This window comes from Arachis stenosperma, chromosome 3 (genome assembly GCF_014773155.1).
Source record: "Arachis stenosperma cultivar V10309 chromosome 3, arast.V10309.gnm1.PFL2, whole genome shotgun sequence".
NCBI classification, from domain to species: domain Eukaryota; kingdom Viridiplantae; phylum Streptophyta; class Magnoliopsida; order Fabales; family Fabaceae; genus Arachis; species Arachis stenosperma.
Window position 1 is genome coordinate 117,577,031 of NC_080379.1, and position 14,787 is coordinate 117,591,817.

At 38.5% G+C, this 14,787-nt stretch overlaps 1 non-coding gene across 1 annotated transcript; it reads right to left on the reverse strand.

Annotated features, from left to right (window-relative positions):
- Positions 1-311: 311 nt before the first annotated feature.
- On the reverse strand, positions 312-415 carry LOC130971727 (small nucleolar RNA R71). Its single transcript, XR_009082939.1, has one exon. It is a non-coding gene; the product is annotated as a small nucleolar RNA R71 (small nucleolar RNA).
- Positions 416-14,787: the final 14,372 nt, after the last annotated feature.

A 14,787-nucleotide genomic window follows, 5' to 3' on the forward strand; every position in this document is an offset into this window, starting at 1 on the left:
CAATCCCTGCCATTAGAGCAAACAATTTTGAGCTGAAGCCTCAATTAGTTTCTCTAATGTAATAGAATTACAAGTTTCATGGACTTCCATCAGAAGATCCTTTTCAGTTCTTAACTAAATTCTTGCAGATCTGTAATACTGTTAAGACCAATGGGGTTGATCCCGAGGTCTACAGGCTTATGATTTTCCCTTTTGCTGTAAGAGACAGAGCTAGAGTATGGTTAGACTCTCAACCTAAAGATAGCCTGAACTCTTGGGATAAGCTGGTCACGGCCTTCTTGGCCAAGTTCTTTCCTCCTCAAAAGCTGAGCAAGCTTAGAGTGGATGTTCAAACTTTTAAGCAAAAAGATGGTGAATCCCTTTATGAAGCTTAGGAAAGATACAAGCAGTTGACCAAAAAGTGTCCTTCTGGCATGCTTTCAGAGTGGACCATTTTGGATATATTCTATGATGGTCTGTCTGAATTGTCTAAGATGTCATTGGACCATTCTGCAGGTGGATCTATTCACCTAAAGAAAACGCCTGCAGAAGCTCAAGAACTCATTGACATGGTTACAAATAACCAATTTATGTACACCTCTGAGAGGAATCCTATGAGTAATGGGACGCCTTAGAAGAGGGGAGTTCTTGAAATTGATGCTCTGAATGCCATATTGGCTCAGAACAAAATGTTGACTCAGCAAGTCAACATGATTTCTGATAGTCTGAATGGATGGCAAAATGCATCCAACAGTACTAAAGAGGCATCTTCTGAAGAAAAAGCTTATGATCCTGAGAACCCTGCAATAGCAGAGGTGAATTACATGGGTGAATCCTATGGGAACACCTATAATTCTTCATGGAAAAGTCTTCCAAATTTCTCATGGAAGGATCAACAAAAGCCTCAACAAGGCTTTAATAATGGTGGAAGAAACAGGCTTAGCAATAGCAAGCCTTTTCCATCATCTTCTCAGCAACAGACAGAGAATTCTGAGCAGAGCCCCTCTAGCTTAGAAAACATAGTCTCTGATCTATCTAAGGCCACTTTAAGTTTCATGAGTGAAACAAGGTCCTCCATTAGAAATTTGGAGGCACAAGTAGGCCAGCTGAGTAAGAAAATCACTAAAATCCCTTATAGTACTCTCCCAAGCAATACATAAGAAAATCCAAAAAGAGAGTGCAAGGCCATTGATATAATCACAATGGCCGAATCCAAAGAAGAGGAGAAGGACATGAATCCCAGTGAGGAAGACCTCCTGGGATGTCCTCTGAATAAAAAGGAGTTCCAAATTGATGAACCTAAGGAATCTGAGGCTCACCTAGAGACCATAGAGATTCCATTGAACCTATTTTTACCATTCATGAGCTCTGAGAACTATTCTTCCTCTGAAGAGGATGAAGATGTAACTGAAGAGCAAGTTGCTCAATATCTAGGAGCCATCATAAAGCTGAATGCCAAATTGTTTGGTAATGAGACTTGGGAAGGTGAACCTCCCTTGCTCATTAGTGAACTAGACACATGGGTTCAGCAAACTCTACCTCAAAAGAAACAAGATCCTGGTAAATTTTTGATATCCTATACCATAGGCACCATGACGTTTAAGAAGGCTCTGTGTGACCTGGGGTCAGGTATAAATCTTATGCCACTCTCTATAATGGAGAAGCTAGGGATCTTTGAGGTACAAGCTGTAAGAATCTCATTAGAGATGGCAGACAAGTCAATAAAACAAGCTTATGGATTGGTATAGGATGTGTTGGTAAAGGTTAAAGGCCTTTACATCCCTGCTGATTTCATAATCTTAGACACTGGGAAGGATGAGAATGAATCCATCATTCTTGAGAGACCCTTCCTAGCCACAGTAGGAGCTGTAATTGATGTTGACAGAGGTGAACTAGTCCTTCAATTGAATGGGGACTACCTTGTGTTTAAAGCTCAAGGTTATCCTTCTGTAAACATGGAGAGGAAGCATGAAAAGCTTCTCTCAATACAGAGTCAAACAAAGCCCCCATAATCAAACTCTAAGTTTGGTGTTGGGAGGTCCCAACAATGCTCTGATGATCTGTGAAGCTCCGTGAGAGCTCACTGTCAAGCTATTGACATTAAAGAAGCGCTTATTGGGAGGCAACCCAATTTTTTATCTATATTTTCTATTGTTCTTTTATGTTTTATTAGGTTTATGATCATGTGGAGTCACAAAACAATTGCTAAAATTAAAAACAAAATCAAAAATAGTAGAAGAAACAGCAAACCTTGGAGGAAGAGCCTACTGGCGTTTAAACGCCAGTAAGGAGAATCTGGCTGGCATTCAACGCCAGAACAGAGCATGAATCTGGCGTTGAACGCCAGAAACAAGCAGCAGTCTGGCGTTTAAATGCCAGGATTGCACCTTGAGGAGAGCTGGCGTTAAACGCTAGAAACAAGCATGGAAGTGGCGTTCAACGCCAGAAACATGCTGCAGATTGGTGTTGAACGCCCAAAACAAGCATGGAAGTGGCGTTTAACGCCAGAAACTTGCTACAGTCTGGCGTTAAACGCCAGGATTGCATACAAAGGGCATTTTACACGCCTAATGGGTGCAGGGATGTGAAATTCTTGACACCTCAGGATCTGTGAACCTCACAGGATCACCTCAGGATCTATGGACCCCATAGGATCCCCACCTACCTTCTCCCTCTCTCTCATACCTTTTTCATAACACTTTTCCCCAAACACCTTTCACCAATCACCTCAATCTCTCTTCCCCATCACCTCTTCACTACTCACATCCATCCACTCTTCCCCATAAACCCCACCTAGCTTCAAATTTAAAATCTCTTTCCCACCCAAACCCACCCTAAATAACCGAACCCCATTCCCTCTCCCTCCACTATATAAACCCCTCCATCCTTCTTCATTTTCAGACAACACAACCTTCTCCTCTCCCCTTTAGCCGAAACCCACACATCTCTCCCTCTCCTCTATATCTTCTTCTTCTTCTTCTTCTATTCCTTCTTTTCTTTGCTCGAGGGCGAGCAACATTCTAAGTTTGGTGTGGTAAAAGCATAGCTTTTTTGTTTTACCATAACCATTTATGGCACCTAAGGCCGGAGAAACCTCTAGAAAGAGAAAAGGGAAGACAAAAGCTTCCACCTCCGAGTCATGAGAGATAGATAGATTCATCTCAAGGGTCCATAGCTCAGTAGTAGAGCATTTGACTGCACATCAAGAGAGCACACTCATGGACCTCAACAAGAGCATGAGGAATTCCCTCATCAAGAAATCCCTAAAATACCTCAGGGGATACATTTTCCTCCACACAATTATTGGGAGCAACTAAGGATAGGAGCACCAAAATCACTAGGGAGCAAGCAACAAAGGCAAGAAAGAGACATAGAGGAGCTCAAGGACACCATTGGTCCTTCAAGAAGAAGGCGCCACCATCACTAAGGTGGACTCATTCCTTAACTTCCTTGTTCTTATCTCTCTGTTTTTTGGTTTTTAAGCTTCATGTTTGTCTATGTTTGTGTCTTTACTACATGATCATTAGTATTTAGTAACTATGTCTTAAGGCTATGAATAATTCCATAAATCCTTCACCTTTCTTAAATGAAAAATGTTTTTTAATACAAAAGAACAAGAAGTACATGAGTTTCGAATTCATCCTTGAATTTAGTTTAATTATATTGATGTGGTGACAATACTTTTTGTTTTCTGAATGAATGCTTGAACAGTGCATATTTTTGATCTTGTTGTTTATGAATGTTAAAATTGTTGGCTCTTGAAAGAATGATGAATAAGAGAAATGTTATTGATAATCTGAAAAATCATAAAATTGATTCTTAAAGCAAGAAAAAGCAATGAAGAACAAAGCTTGCGAAAAAAAAAAGTGGCGAAAAAAATATATAAAAGAAAAAGAAAAAGCAAGCAGAAAAAGCCAATAGCCCTTAAAACCAAAAGGCAAAGGTAAAAAGGATCCAAGGCTTTGAGCATCAATGGATAGGAGGGCCCAAGGAAATAAAATCCAGTCTTAAGCAGCTAAATCAAGCTGTCCCTAACCATGTGCTTGTGGCATGCAGGTCCAAGTGAAAAGCTTGAGACTGAGTGGTTAAAGTCGCTATCCAAAGCAAAAAGAGTGTGCTTAAGAGCTCTGGACACCTCTAACTGGGGACTTTAGCAAAGCTGAGTCACAATCTGAAAAGGTTCACCCAGTCATGCGTCTGTGACATTTATGTATCTGGTGGTAATACTGGAAAACAAAGTGCTTAGGGCCATGGCCAAGACTCATAAAAGTAGTTGTGTTCAAGAATCAACATACTTAACTAGGAAAATCAGTAACACTATTTGAACTCTGAGTTCCTATAGATGCCAATCATTCTGAACTTCAAAGGATAAAGTGAGATGCCAAAACTGTTCAGAAGCAAAAAGCTACAAGTCCTGCTCATTTAATTAGAACTAATATTCATTGATATTTTGAGATTTATAGTATATTCTCTTCTTTTTATCCTATTTGATTCTCAATTGCTTGGGGACAAGCAACAATTTAAGTTTGGTGTTGTGATGAGCGGATAATTTATACACTTTTTGGCATTGTTTTTAGGTAGTTTTTAGTAGGATCTAGCTACTTTTAGAGATGTTTTTATTGGTTTTTATGCAAAATTCACATTTTTGGACATTACTATGAGTTTGTGAGTTTTTCTGTTATTTCAGGTATTTTCTGGCTGAAATTGAGGGACCTGAGCAAAAATCTGATAAGAGGCTGACAAAGGATTGCTGATGTTGTTAGATTCTGACCTCCCTGCACTCAAAATGGATTTTCTGGAGTTACAAAACTCCAAATGGCGCGCTCTCAACTGCGTTAGAAAGAAAACATCCAGGGCTTTTCAGAAATATATAATAGTTTATACTTTATTCGAGTTTAGACGATGCAAACTGGCATTCAACGCCAGTTCCATGCTGCATTCTGGAGTAAAACGCCAAAAACACGTCACAAACCAGAGTTAAACGCCAAACAGACGTTACAACTTGGCGTTTAACCACAAAAGAAGCCTCTGCACGTGTAAAGCTCAAGCTCAGCCCAAGCACACACCAAAGTGGGCCCCGAAAGTGGATTTCTGCACTTAGACTTATCTCTGTAAACCCTAGTAGCTAGTTTAGTATAAATAGAACTTTTTACTATTGTAATAGTGTCTAGTCTTTTGACCATTCGGTCTTTTGATCATTCAGAGGGGTGGCCATTCGGCCATGTCTGGACCATCACTTATGTATTTTCAACGGTGGAGTTTCTACACACCATAGAATAAGGTGTGGAGCTCTGCTGTACCTCGAGTATTAATGCAATTACTACTATTTTCTATTCAATTCAGCTTATTCTTGTTCTAAGATATTCGTTGCACTTCAACATGATGAATGTGATGATCCGTGACACTCATCATCATTCTCCCCTATGAACGCGTGACTAACAACCACTTCCGGTCTACCTTAGAACGAGCGTGTATCTCTTGGATTCCTTAATCAGAATCTTCGTGGTATAAGCTAGAATTATTGGCGGCCATTCTTGAGAATCCGGAAAGTCTAAACCTTGTCTGTGGTATTCCGAGTAGGATTTAGGGATTGAATGACTGTGACGAGCTTCAAACTCGCGAGTGTTGGGCATAGTGATAGACGCAAAAGAATCAATGGATTCTATTCCGACATGATCAAGAACTGACAGATGATTAGTCATGCTGTGATAGAGCATTTGGACCATTTTCACTGAGAGGATGGGAAGTAGCCATTGACAACGGTGATGACCTACATACAGCTTGCCACGGAAAGGAGTATGATGGATTGGATAAAGGCAGTAGGAAAGCAGAGATTCAACAGGAATACAGCATCTCTATGCACTTATCTGAAATTTCCACCAATGATTTACATAAGTATCTCTATCTCTATTTTATGCTTTACTTATCTTTATATTCGAAAACCATTATAACCATTTGAATCCTCCTGACTGAGATTTACAAGATGACCATAGCTTGCTTCATACCAACAATCTCCGTGGGATCGACCCTTACTCACGTAAGGTATTACTTGGACGACCCAGTGCACTTGCTGGTTAGTTGTGCGAAGTTGTGACAAAGTGTGATTCACGTTTGAGAGCTCCAAGTCTATTGGTGCCATTGTTGATGATCACAATTTACGCACACCATATATACATCTCAACAATTAATAACATTCGGTTATCCAGCTTTTATTAGAGTAAAGATCTTTAGTTAAAACACCCCTAGATATAGCTAGATAATAACTATATACATATATATACATACAACGGCCCAGGCCCTGACCCGTTCAAGAAGTCCTTAAGCTTGCACCTAGGCTAGCCTAGACTCTATATTCACCTACTTCCTCTAAACTACTAAAGCGAGGGAAAGTACGTTCTAAGTCTTCAAAACTCAAGTCAGCTAGAATGTCACCAAGAGATGGAACATCATCTACTACTCCTCTACACCATCATACATTGCCATATGATGTTCCTCTGGTACCTCATCAAGTAGCCACATAACAAGAGTCTCGTACACAGGATTTAGATTAAGGTTCAAGTACAAACAGGGTGCAGACGTTGGCTGATCTCACAGTATATACATATAAACAGAGTACGAGATTTATCCTAGACTCAGAAGACTACCTAGAGTGGAATCCTTTTTACAAACGGTCGTCAGTAAACTACGAAAGGGTACTCATGCTTCCATCTGAAGGGGGAAGGGAAAGAGAAGGGATAAGAACTGGAGAGTTCTTAGTAGGGCTGGGGTTATTAGTTAAGTTCGTTAATTATATGTTGTTTTACAAATGAATAGCAGAATACAGAGAAGTAGTAAATAGAGGATACATATAAATAGAGAAAATAGAGAACACGGAAAATAGAACTTAAATAGATGAATACAAGAAAATAAAACACAGACACAGTGAATAGAATACAGACAAAGAAAGCATACATTCAAACAACAATCATAACAGAGGAAATGCGCAACCAAATATGATGCATGTCTAGCTCTAGTATAGGTAATGAGCTCATTTGTCAGTTACTAACCCGCTCCTGACGTTACCCAGCAACCTTTGTCTGGATAAGGCTTTCCTATTGGCAATACCCATTGCAAGCACCCTTTGTCTTACAGGGTGGCATTTGTTAGCCTATATATGCCCAACATACTCACTGTAAGTAACCTTTGTCATATAGGAGTACAACACACTCATTGTAAGCAAACTCTCTCTTACATGAGTACAACACACTCACTGTAAGCAACCTCTGTCTTACATGAGTACAACACACTCACTGTAAGCACCCTTTGTCTTACAGAAGCACACTGATCTCAATACCTCTGTAAGCAACCTCTATCTTACAGCAAAGCATTATAGCAAGGTATCCCAAGAAAGCATTCTCTGTGGTCATACCACCATCTATCTGACTACCTCAACGCAACAGATGAACACTGATGAGTTCATATTTGACGTTATATTTTGGTTTGATTTGAGTGGATTTCATCACATAAACCCACATTTATTTATGTAAATAGAATGCTTTTGTGTTTTCTCTCTAAATTGTACCTAATTGTGAAAACCTGCTATTTTGAGCTTAAATTAGTGAATTTTAATCCCACTTCTATGCCATTCGATGCCATGACATGTTTGTTGAGTGATTTTAGGTCCTAGAGGCAAGTTTGGCAAGGCAAAAGTGGAAGGAAGTATGTACAAATGGAGAAAGCATGAGGAAAACAAAGGAGAAGCACATATTGGAGTGTGCGTGTGCACAACCACCTGTGCGTATGCACAAGAGCCACAAAACCATGTGTGCGTACGCACGACATCCTGTGCGTACGCACAAGAGGAAAATCAGCATGTGTATGTGCGCACACACCTGTGCGTACACACAGGTCCCAACACGTGACTTACTTAATGGAAATCGCTGGGGGTGATTTTTGGGCCTCCAGAGCCCAATTTTTGGACCTTCTGAAGTTGATTCTTCCTATATTAGACAAGGCCTCACTCCATGTGAAGGGGGGAGAAATTAGGGTTAGTTTAGCATTATGTAGGTTGTTTTCTAGAGAGAGAAGCTCTCTCCTCTCTCTAGAATTAGGGTTCTTAGTTTATTTTCCTTGTAATTTCTCTTTTTAATTCTTGTTTTAATCTTGTTTCTTCTACCTTTCCTTGTTCTATTGTCTTAATTTCATTACGTTACCTTGTCACTTTCTTTATTTTTGCCACTTTTATGTATTTGCACTCTTGTCACTTTCATTTACATTTAATGCAATTTTATGTTTCATGCCTCTTTTATTGCTTTATCGAGTTGCTATCTTTATTTTCCTTGCTTGGTAGTTGTAGCATTTATTATTTCTTGTCATTTACCATGCTTTCTTTTCATACCCACCAAGTGTTTGATAAAATGCTTGGTTGGATTTTTACATAGTTTTTCTCACTCTTGGTTGGGAAATTGTGTGGTTTGGGTGAACTTGAGTGGTGGATATCCATTCCAAATTGTGTGAGGGTTGTTAATTAATTTGGTTTCCACTAACGCTAGTCTTTCACTAAGTTAATTAGTGAGTTGATTAGGACTTGCGGATTGAAATTAATTATGCCCTTTTGACTTATTCTCGATGTAAGGTTGACTAATTGGGATTAATCCACACACAATTATCATGTTTGTGGTCTGCAACTAGGATAGGAATCTCTAATTACCCAATTCTCACCAAGGGCTCTTTTTGGCATTTAAATTTTATTTGCATTGCTTTTACTTGAATGTTAAGTTACTTTCTTGTTATTTACCTTCCTTGCCATTTACATTTCCTTGCCTTTTTATTTCATTGCACTTTATATTACTTGCAATCTCATGCCATCAACCCCCACTTCCCCATAGCCAATAATAGACACTTCATTGCAACTCCTAGGGAAAACGACCCAGGACTTAAAACTCCAAGTATTTTTGTATTGATTGTGACATTTTTAGATTTAAATTTGATATTGGTCAATTGTTGGGTTTGGAACTATACTTACAACGCCAATCTTATTTTGTGATAAATTCCGAACCCACTTTAGGCCATTGTCAAATTTTTGGCGCCATTGCCGGGGAGTTGTAATGGTGCTTGTTATTGGCTATTGTAAATATGTTTATATGTGAATATATGAATAGTTTGCTTTTGATTGATTGCTTATTTTTGCTAGTTATAGAAGTCCATCTTGCTTGTTCTTATTATCTTTTATTTTTATTTCCTTTTTCTCCTATGAATTCTCACCCATTGCATTGTGAGTTTTGTTGCTATTGTGCTATAGGAATTTGGGAATTTCAAATGATTGTACATGGATGGAATCAAAGGAATTCACAACAAGATTTGGGTGTACAAGCTTTGGAATCTCAAAATCCTTGGAGAATACAAGCTTGGGTGGAATTTCAAGGAGGTTTGATGAGAGCACTCCATAAGTTCAACTTAAGGACAATAAACCAAAGTGCTAGGTGGGAGACAACCCACCATGGTAACATTGCTCCAACTCTTCTCTTTGATTAATAAGTGGCCTTAATTGCATTTTTATTTGTTTTAGTTAGCTTAAGATTAGTTTAATTTTGAATTTAGTAGGTTGGCTTTGGTATAGATCATGATTTTGTGAAGTTTTGGATATTTTGGGGTTGATATGTTGATATGCTAAGGGTAGGTACCTTAATTTGAGAAGAATTTTTTTTTTTGTGAAACAGGGCATCTGTGCACATGCACCAAGCTGTGCGTGCGCACAAAATTGCATTTATCGCCAACTGTGCGGGCGCACAAGCCTGTGCGTCCGCACACCCCTTGAAATGCCCTCTGTTTGTAGTGCCAGCACGCATTGTGCGCACGCACCTCCCTCCATTTTGTGACCTGTGCGTGCGCACTGCTGTGTGCGTACGCATGCATGCCCCTTCTTGCACTTTTTGTGTGGCCACACAGACGTGTGCGTCTGCACGCCAATGCGCAGCCCCTCTGGTGGTAGTGTTGGCATGGCTTGTGCGCGTGAACCCCAGCCTTTTTGCTTCTATGCGCGCGCACGGACCCGTGTGTGCGCGCACACATGATCATTCTGTGCGTGCGCACACCCTTGTGCGCCCACACAAGTCTTCATCCCTCTTCTGCCAGGAGCGCTCGCATAGAGTGTGCGAGTGCACACCTATCTTTTTCCTCATAGTGTGCGTACACACACGTGTCTGTGCATACGCACACCCCTGTTTTCTCACTATTATGCTTCTTTTCCCTTCTTTTTCTCTACTTTTTTCCTTCTTTTCTCTTCCTCTCTCTTCTCCCCCTTTCACCATTTTTATGCTTGTTCATGTCTGTTTTGTTTGCATTTCATTTTTTATTTTAGTAATTTTATTAGTTTTGCTTTACTTGCTTGTTAAGTGAATAAGTTACAAGTGTTGCTTAATTTTGATAGGGTTGCTTCTTGCTTGAAACTTTCACCAATGCACTTATACTTTGCCTTAACTTACCAAGTACCTAGTGGGTTTCGCTACTCATGTTTTGATCGTACCACTAGGACATATTATATAAGTGCATTGAATTTAGTGATTTGAGTTGAAATCACTTGTTCATCATGATTTTGCATATCAAATTCATCACATGTCTGGTACTTGTTCCTTGTTAATGCTTTGCATTTGTTTGAGTGACTTAACTTGATTCCTATCAAGCTTAGCACTTTTTGTAACAAGTACCTCTCCATGTGACTTTTTTATTATGCTTCATGATGAATAAGGAGTTTCCGTCTATTATTGGATTGGTTATTGTGTATGGTGCTATTTTATATCAATCTTGCGCTTTCACTTGTACAATTTCAATAACCAATATCAAATACTCGATTCACTTTTGTGGTTACCTTGGGTTGCTTGTGCTTTAAGTTTTCTTATTCTTTACTTGCAACCTAGGCTACTTAATTGAGGACTGTGCTATTTCTTTTGATTATGTGGTTACCATTTCGCTTAGCTAATGTGTTGTGTTCTAAATTGTGCACGCATTTAGAATATACACATTGCTTTTTATCATACCACACACATCAATTGTTGTTTATTTGTTTACAAAACAACCAGAGCCCCCGGAGCCCACCAGCTAAAGGTGGAGCCTCATAGTCCTTCATTCCTCGGATCATGTGCATGCACGGAGGACCGTGCACAATTTAAGTGTTGGGGAGGATCGCCAACTTCAAGGGAGTAAAAAATTTCTCTTCTTAGACACTTTGCAATATTATTTTTATTCTTTTTCTTCAATTTTTTCAATTTTTGTTCTTATTTGCACTTTGATTGGTTTGTTTGTATATATTTCTTTGATGCTCATAGTATTATGATAGTAAATACTTGCATGTGCATGTTAGATTGAATAAGTTTGGTAAAAACAACAAGAAATTTTTATGAAATCCCTTTTAGGGCATGCCATTAATTGAATTGAAATTGTTTTCTTTCAACTTGCTTGAAGTATCCTTTTTCATAGAACATAGAAAAAGAGCTAGAATAACATACCTTGTGAGACTTGAGCCTTAATTGTATGGTTGCACATTTCCAACCATAAAGTTCGTTCTTGTGTGATAAACTCCTTTTATGAGTGTAATCTTTGATTTATTTGATTCTATATGTCCATTATTTTTATGTATGCATGCATGTATATGATTGAGGCCATCTTTTCAAATAGCTCACTTACGCCATCTTTTCAAATAGCTCACTTACCCAAATAGCCTATCCTTCATCTTCCATTGTTAGCCAACTTTGAGCCTATACTAAACCCATTTGTTCTTAATTTTAGCACATTATTAGCCTTAAGCTAAAAATAATAAATGTCCCATGTTTGGATCTTTGATTAGCTTTGGCTAGTGAGTGTGTTTATCATTTAAGTTTGGGAAGTTTGAGAACATTGGTTGGGATAAAAAAGTATTTTTATATTTTTTATCAAAATATTGGGAATTGGGTACATACTCATGTATGAATTATGTTAAAACATATGCATTGATGTTCTTGTATATATTTTAGTTTGAAAAAAAATTTGATGAGAAAGATAAATAAAAGAAAAAAATATATAGAAGAGAAAAAAAAAGAAAAGTAATAAAAAGGGGACAAAATGCCCCAAAGTGAAGTCAATAAGAATCAATGCATATGTGTGATGGTCAAAAAGAGAATACATGAGTGTGCAAAAAAAAAAGGTGAAGAATGGACAGTTAGGTTAGCTTTGAATTGTATAGGTTGTCATAGGTTAGGTAGGAAGCTTAGGTTAATCAAAGATTCAAATTCTAGTCCACTTGACCATATGCATCCTACCTTGACCCTAGCCCCATTACAACCCATAGATAAGTCTTCTTGATATTTGTATGGATGCACTAAATAATTGTTGATTGTTAGATGACTTGCAAATCTTTGAAAAATATGATTAAAGGAGAATTGAGTGATTAAGCCCTAAACACTAAATGAATTGAGTGAATACACATCCGATGAGGGGTTCGATCGCTCAATTCTATGTTCTTGTGCCCTATATTGTATCTTCTTGCAAGTTGTTTGTTGGTTAGTGATGAGCGGATAATTTATACGCTTTTTGGCATTGTTTTTAGTATGTTTTTTAGTTTGTTTTAGTTAGTTTTTATTATATTTTTATTAGTTTTTAGTTAAAATTCACTTTTCTTGACTTTACTATGAGTTTGTGTGTTTTTCTGTGATTTCAGGTATTTTCTGGCTGAAATTGAGGGACCTGAGCAAAAATCTGATTCAGAGGCTAAAAAGGACTGCAGATGCTGTTGGATTCTGACATCCCTGCACTCGAAGTGGATTTTCTGGAGCTACAGAAGCCCACTTGGCGCTCTCTCAATTGCGTTGGAAAGTAGACATCCTGGGCTTTCCAGCAATGTATAATAGTTAATACTTTGCTCAAGATTTGATGGCCCAAACCGGCGTTCCAAATCAGCTCAAGAATGCCCGGCGTTAAACGCCGGAACTGGCACAAGAATTGGAGTTAAACGCTCAAACTGGCACAAAAGCTGGCGTTTAACTCCAAGAAAAGTCTCTACACATGAAAGTTTCAATGCTTAGCCCAAGCACAAACCAAGTGAGCCCGGAAGTAGATTTTTATGTCATTTACTCATTTTTGTAAACCCTAGGCTACTAGTTCTCTACAAATAGGACCTTTTACTATTGTATTCTCATCTTGGTAGCTATCTTGGAGAGTTTTATGCTATCTTAGATCACGTTTTGGGGGCTGGCCTCTCGGCCATGCCTGAACCTTGTTCTTATGTATTTTCAACGGTGGAGTTTCTACACACCATAGATTAAGGTGTGGAGCTCTGCTGTACCTCGAGTATTAATACAATTACTATTGTTCTTCTATTCAATTCAGCTTGTTCTTATTCTAAGATATCACTTGTTCCTCAACTTGATGAATGTGATGATCCGTGACACTCATCATCATTCTCACCTATGAACGTGTGCCTGACAACCACCTCCGTTCTACCTTAGATTGAGTGGATATCTCTTGGATTCCTTAATCAGAATCTTCGTGGTATAAGTTAGAATTGATGGCGGCATTCAAGAGAATCTGGAAGGTCTAAACCTTGTCTGTGGTATTCTGAGTAGGATTCAATGATTGAATGACTGTGACGAGCTTCAAACTCCTGAAGGCTGGGCGTTAGTGACAGACGCAAAAGAATCAATGGATTCTATTACAACCTGATTGAGAACCGACAGATGATTAGCCGTGCTGTGACAGAGCGCGTTGAACATTTTCACTGAGAGGACGGGATTGTAGCCACTGACAACGGTGATGCCCAACATACAGCTTGCCATGGAAAGGAGTAAGAAGGATTGGATGAAGACAGTAGGAAAGCAGGGAGACGGAAGGGACAAAGCATCTCCATACGCTTATCTGAAATTCTCACCAATGAATTACATAAGTATCTCTATCCTTATTTTATGTTTTATTCATAAATCATCCATAACCATTTGAATCTACCTGACTGAGATTTACAAGGTGACCATAGCTTGCTTCATACCAACAATCTCCGTGGGATCGACCCTTATTCGCGTAAGGTTTATTACTTGGATGACCCAGTACACTTGCTGGTTAGTTGTGCGAAGTTGTGATAAAGAGTTGAGATTGCAATTGAGCGTACCATGTTGATGGCGCCATTGATGATCACAATTTCGTGCACCAAGTTTTTGGCGCCGTTGCCGGGGATTGTCTAGAGTTTGGACAACTGACGGTTCATCTTGTTGCTTAGATTAGGTATTTTTCTTCAGAATTCTTTAAGAATGAATTTTAGTGTTTCAAGGTGATGTTCTTATCATCACCAAAGCTGATTGATTCTCATCAATTTAGCTCTTGAATGTAATGTCCTACTGAAGCTTGGCTAGCCATGTCTAATTCCTTTAGACTAAAGCTTTAGACTAACATTGCATGATTCTTTTCCACTCAATTTTCGAAAAAAACAAAAAAATTACAAAATCATGAAAACCAAAATTATTTTTGTTTCTTGTTGAGTCCAGTTTCTCATTTTAAGTTTGGTGTCAATTGCATGTTTCTAATTTTCTTGCATTTTTCGAATTCATGCATGTGTCTTCATTAATCTTCAAGTTGTTCTTGATGATTCCCCTATTCTGATCTTTAAATTCTCTTGACTTGAGTGTTTTGTTGTTTCTCATATGCATTCTCAATTTGTTAGTGTCAGTAGTATACAAACTTCTAAGTTTGGTGTCTTGCATGCATTGTTTATTTGATTTTAGTTACATTTTGATTATTCCTCATTATTAAAAATCCAAAAAAAATTTTAATTTGTGTCTTTTCAAGTCAATAATACAGAGAATTGAAGAT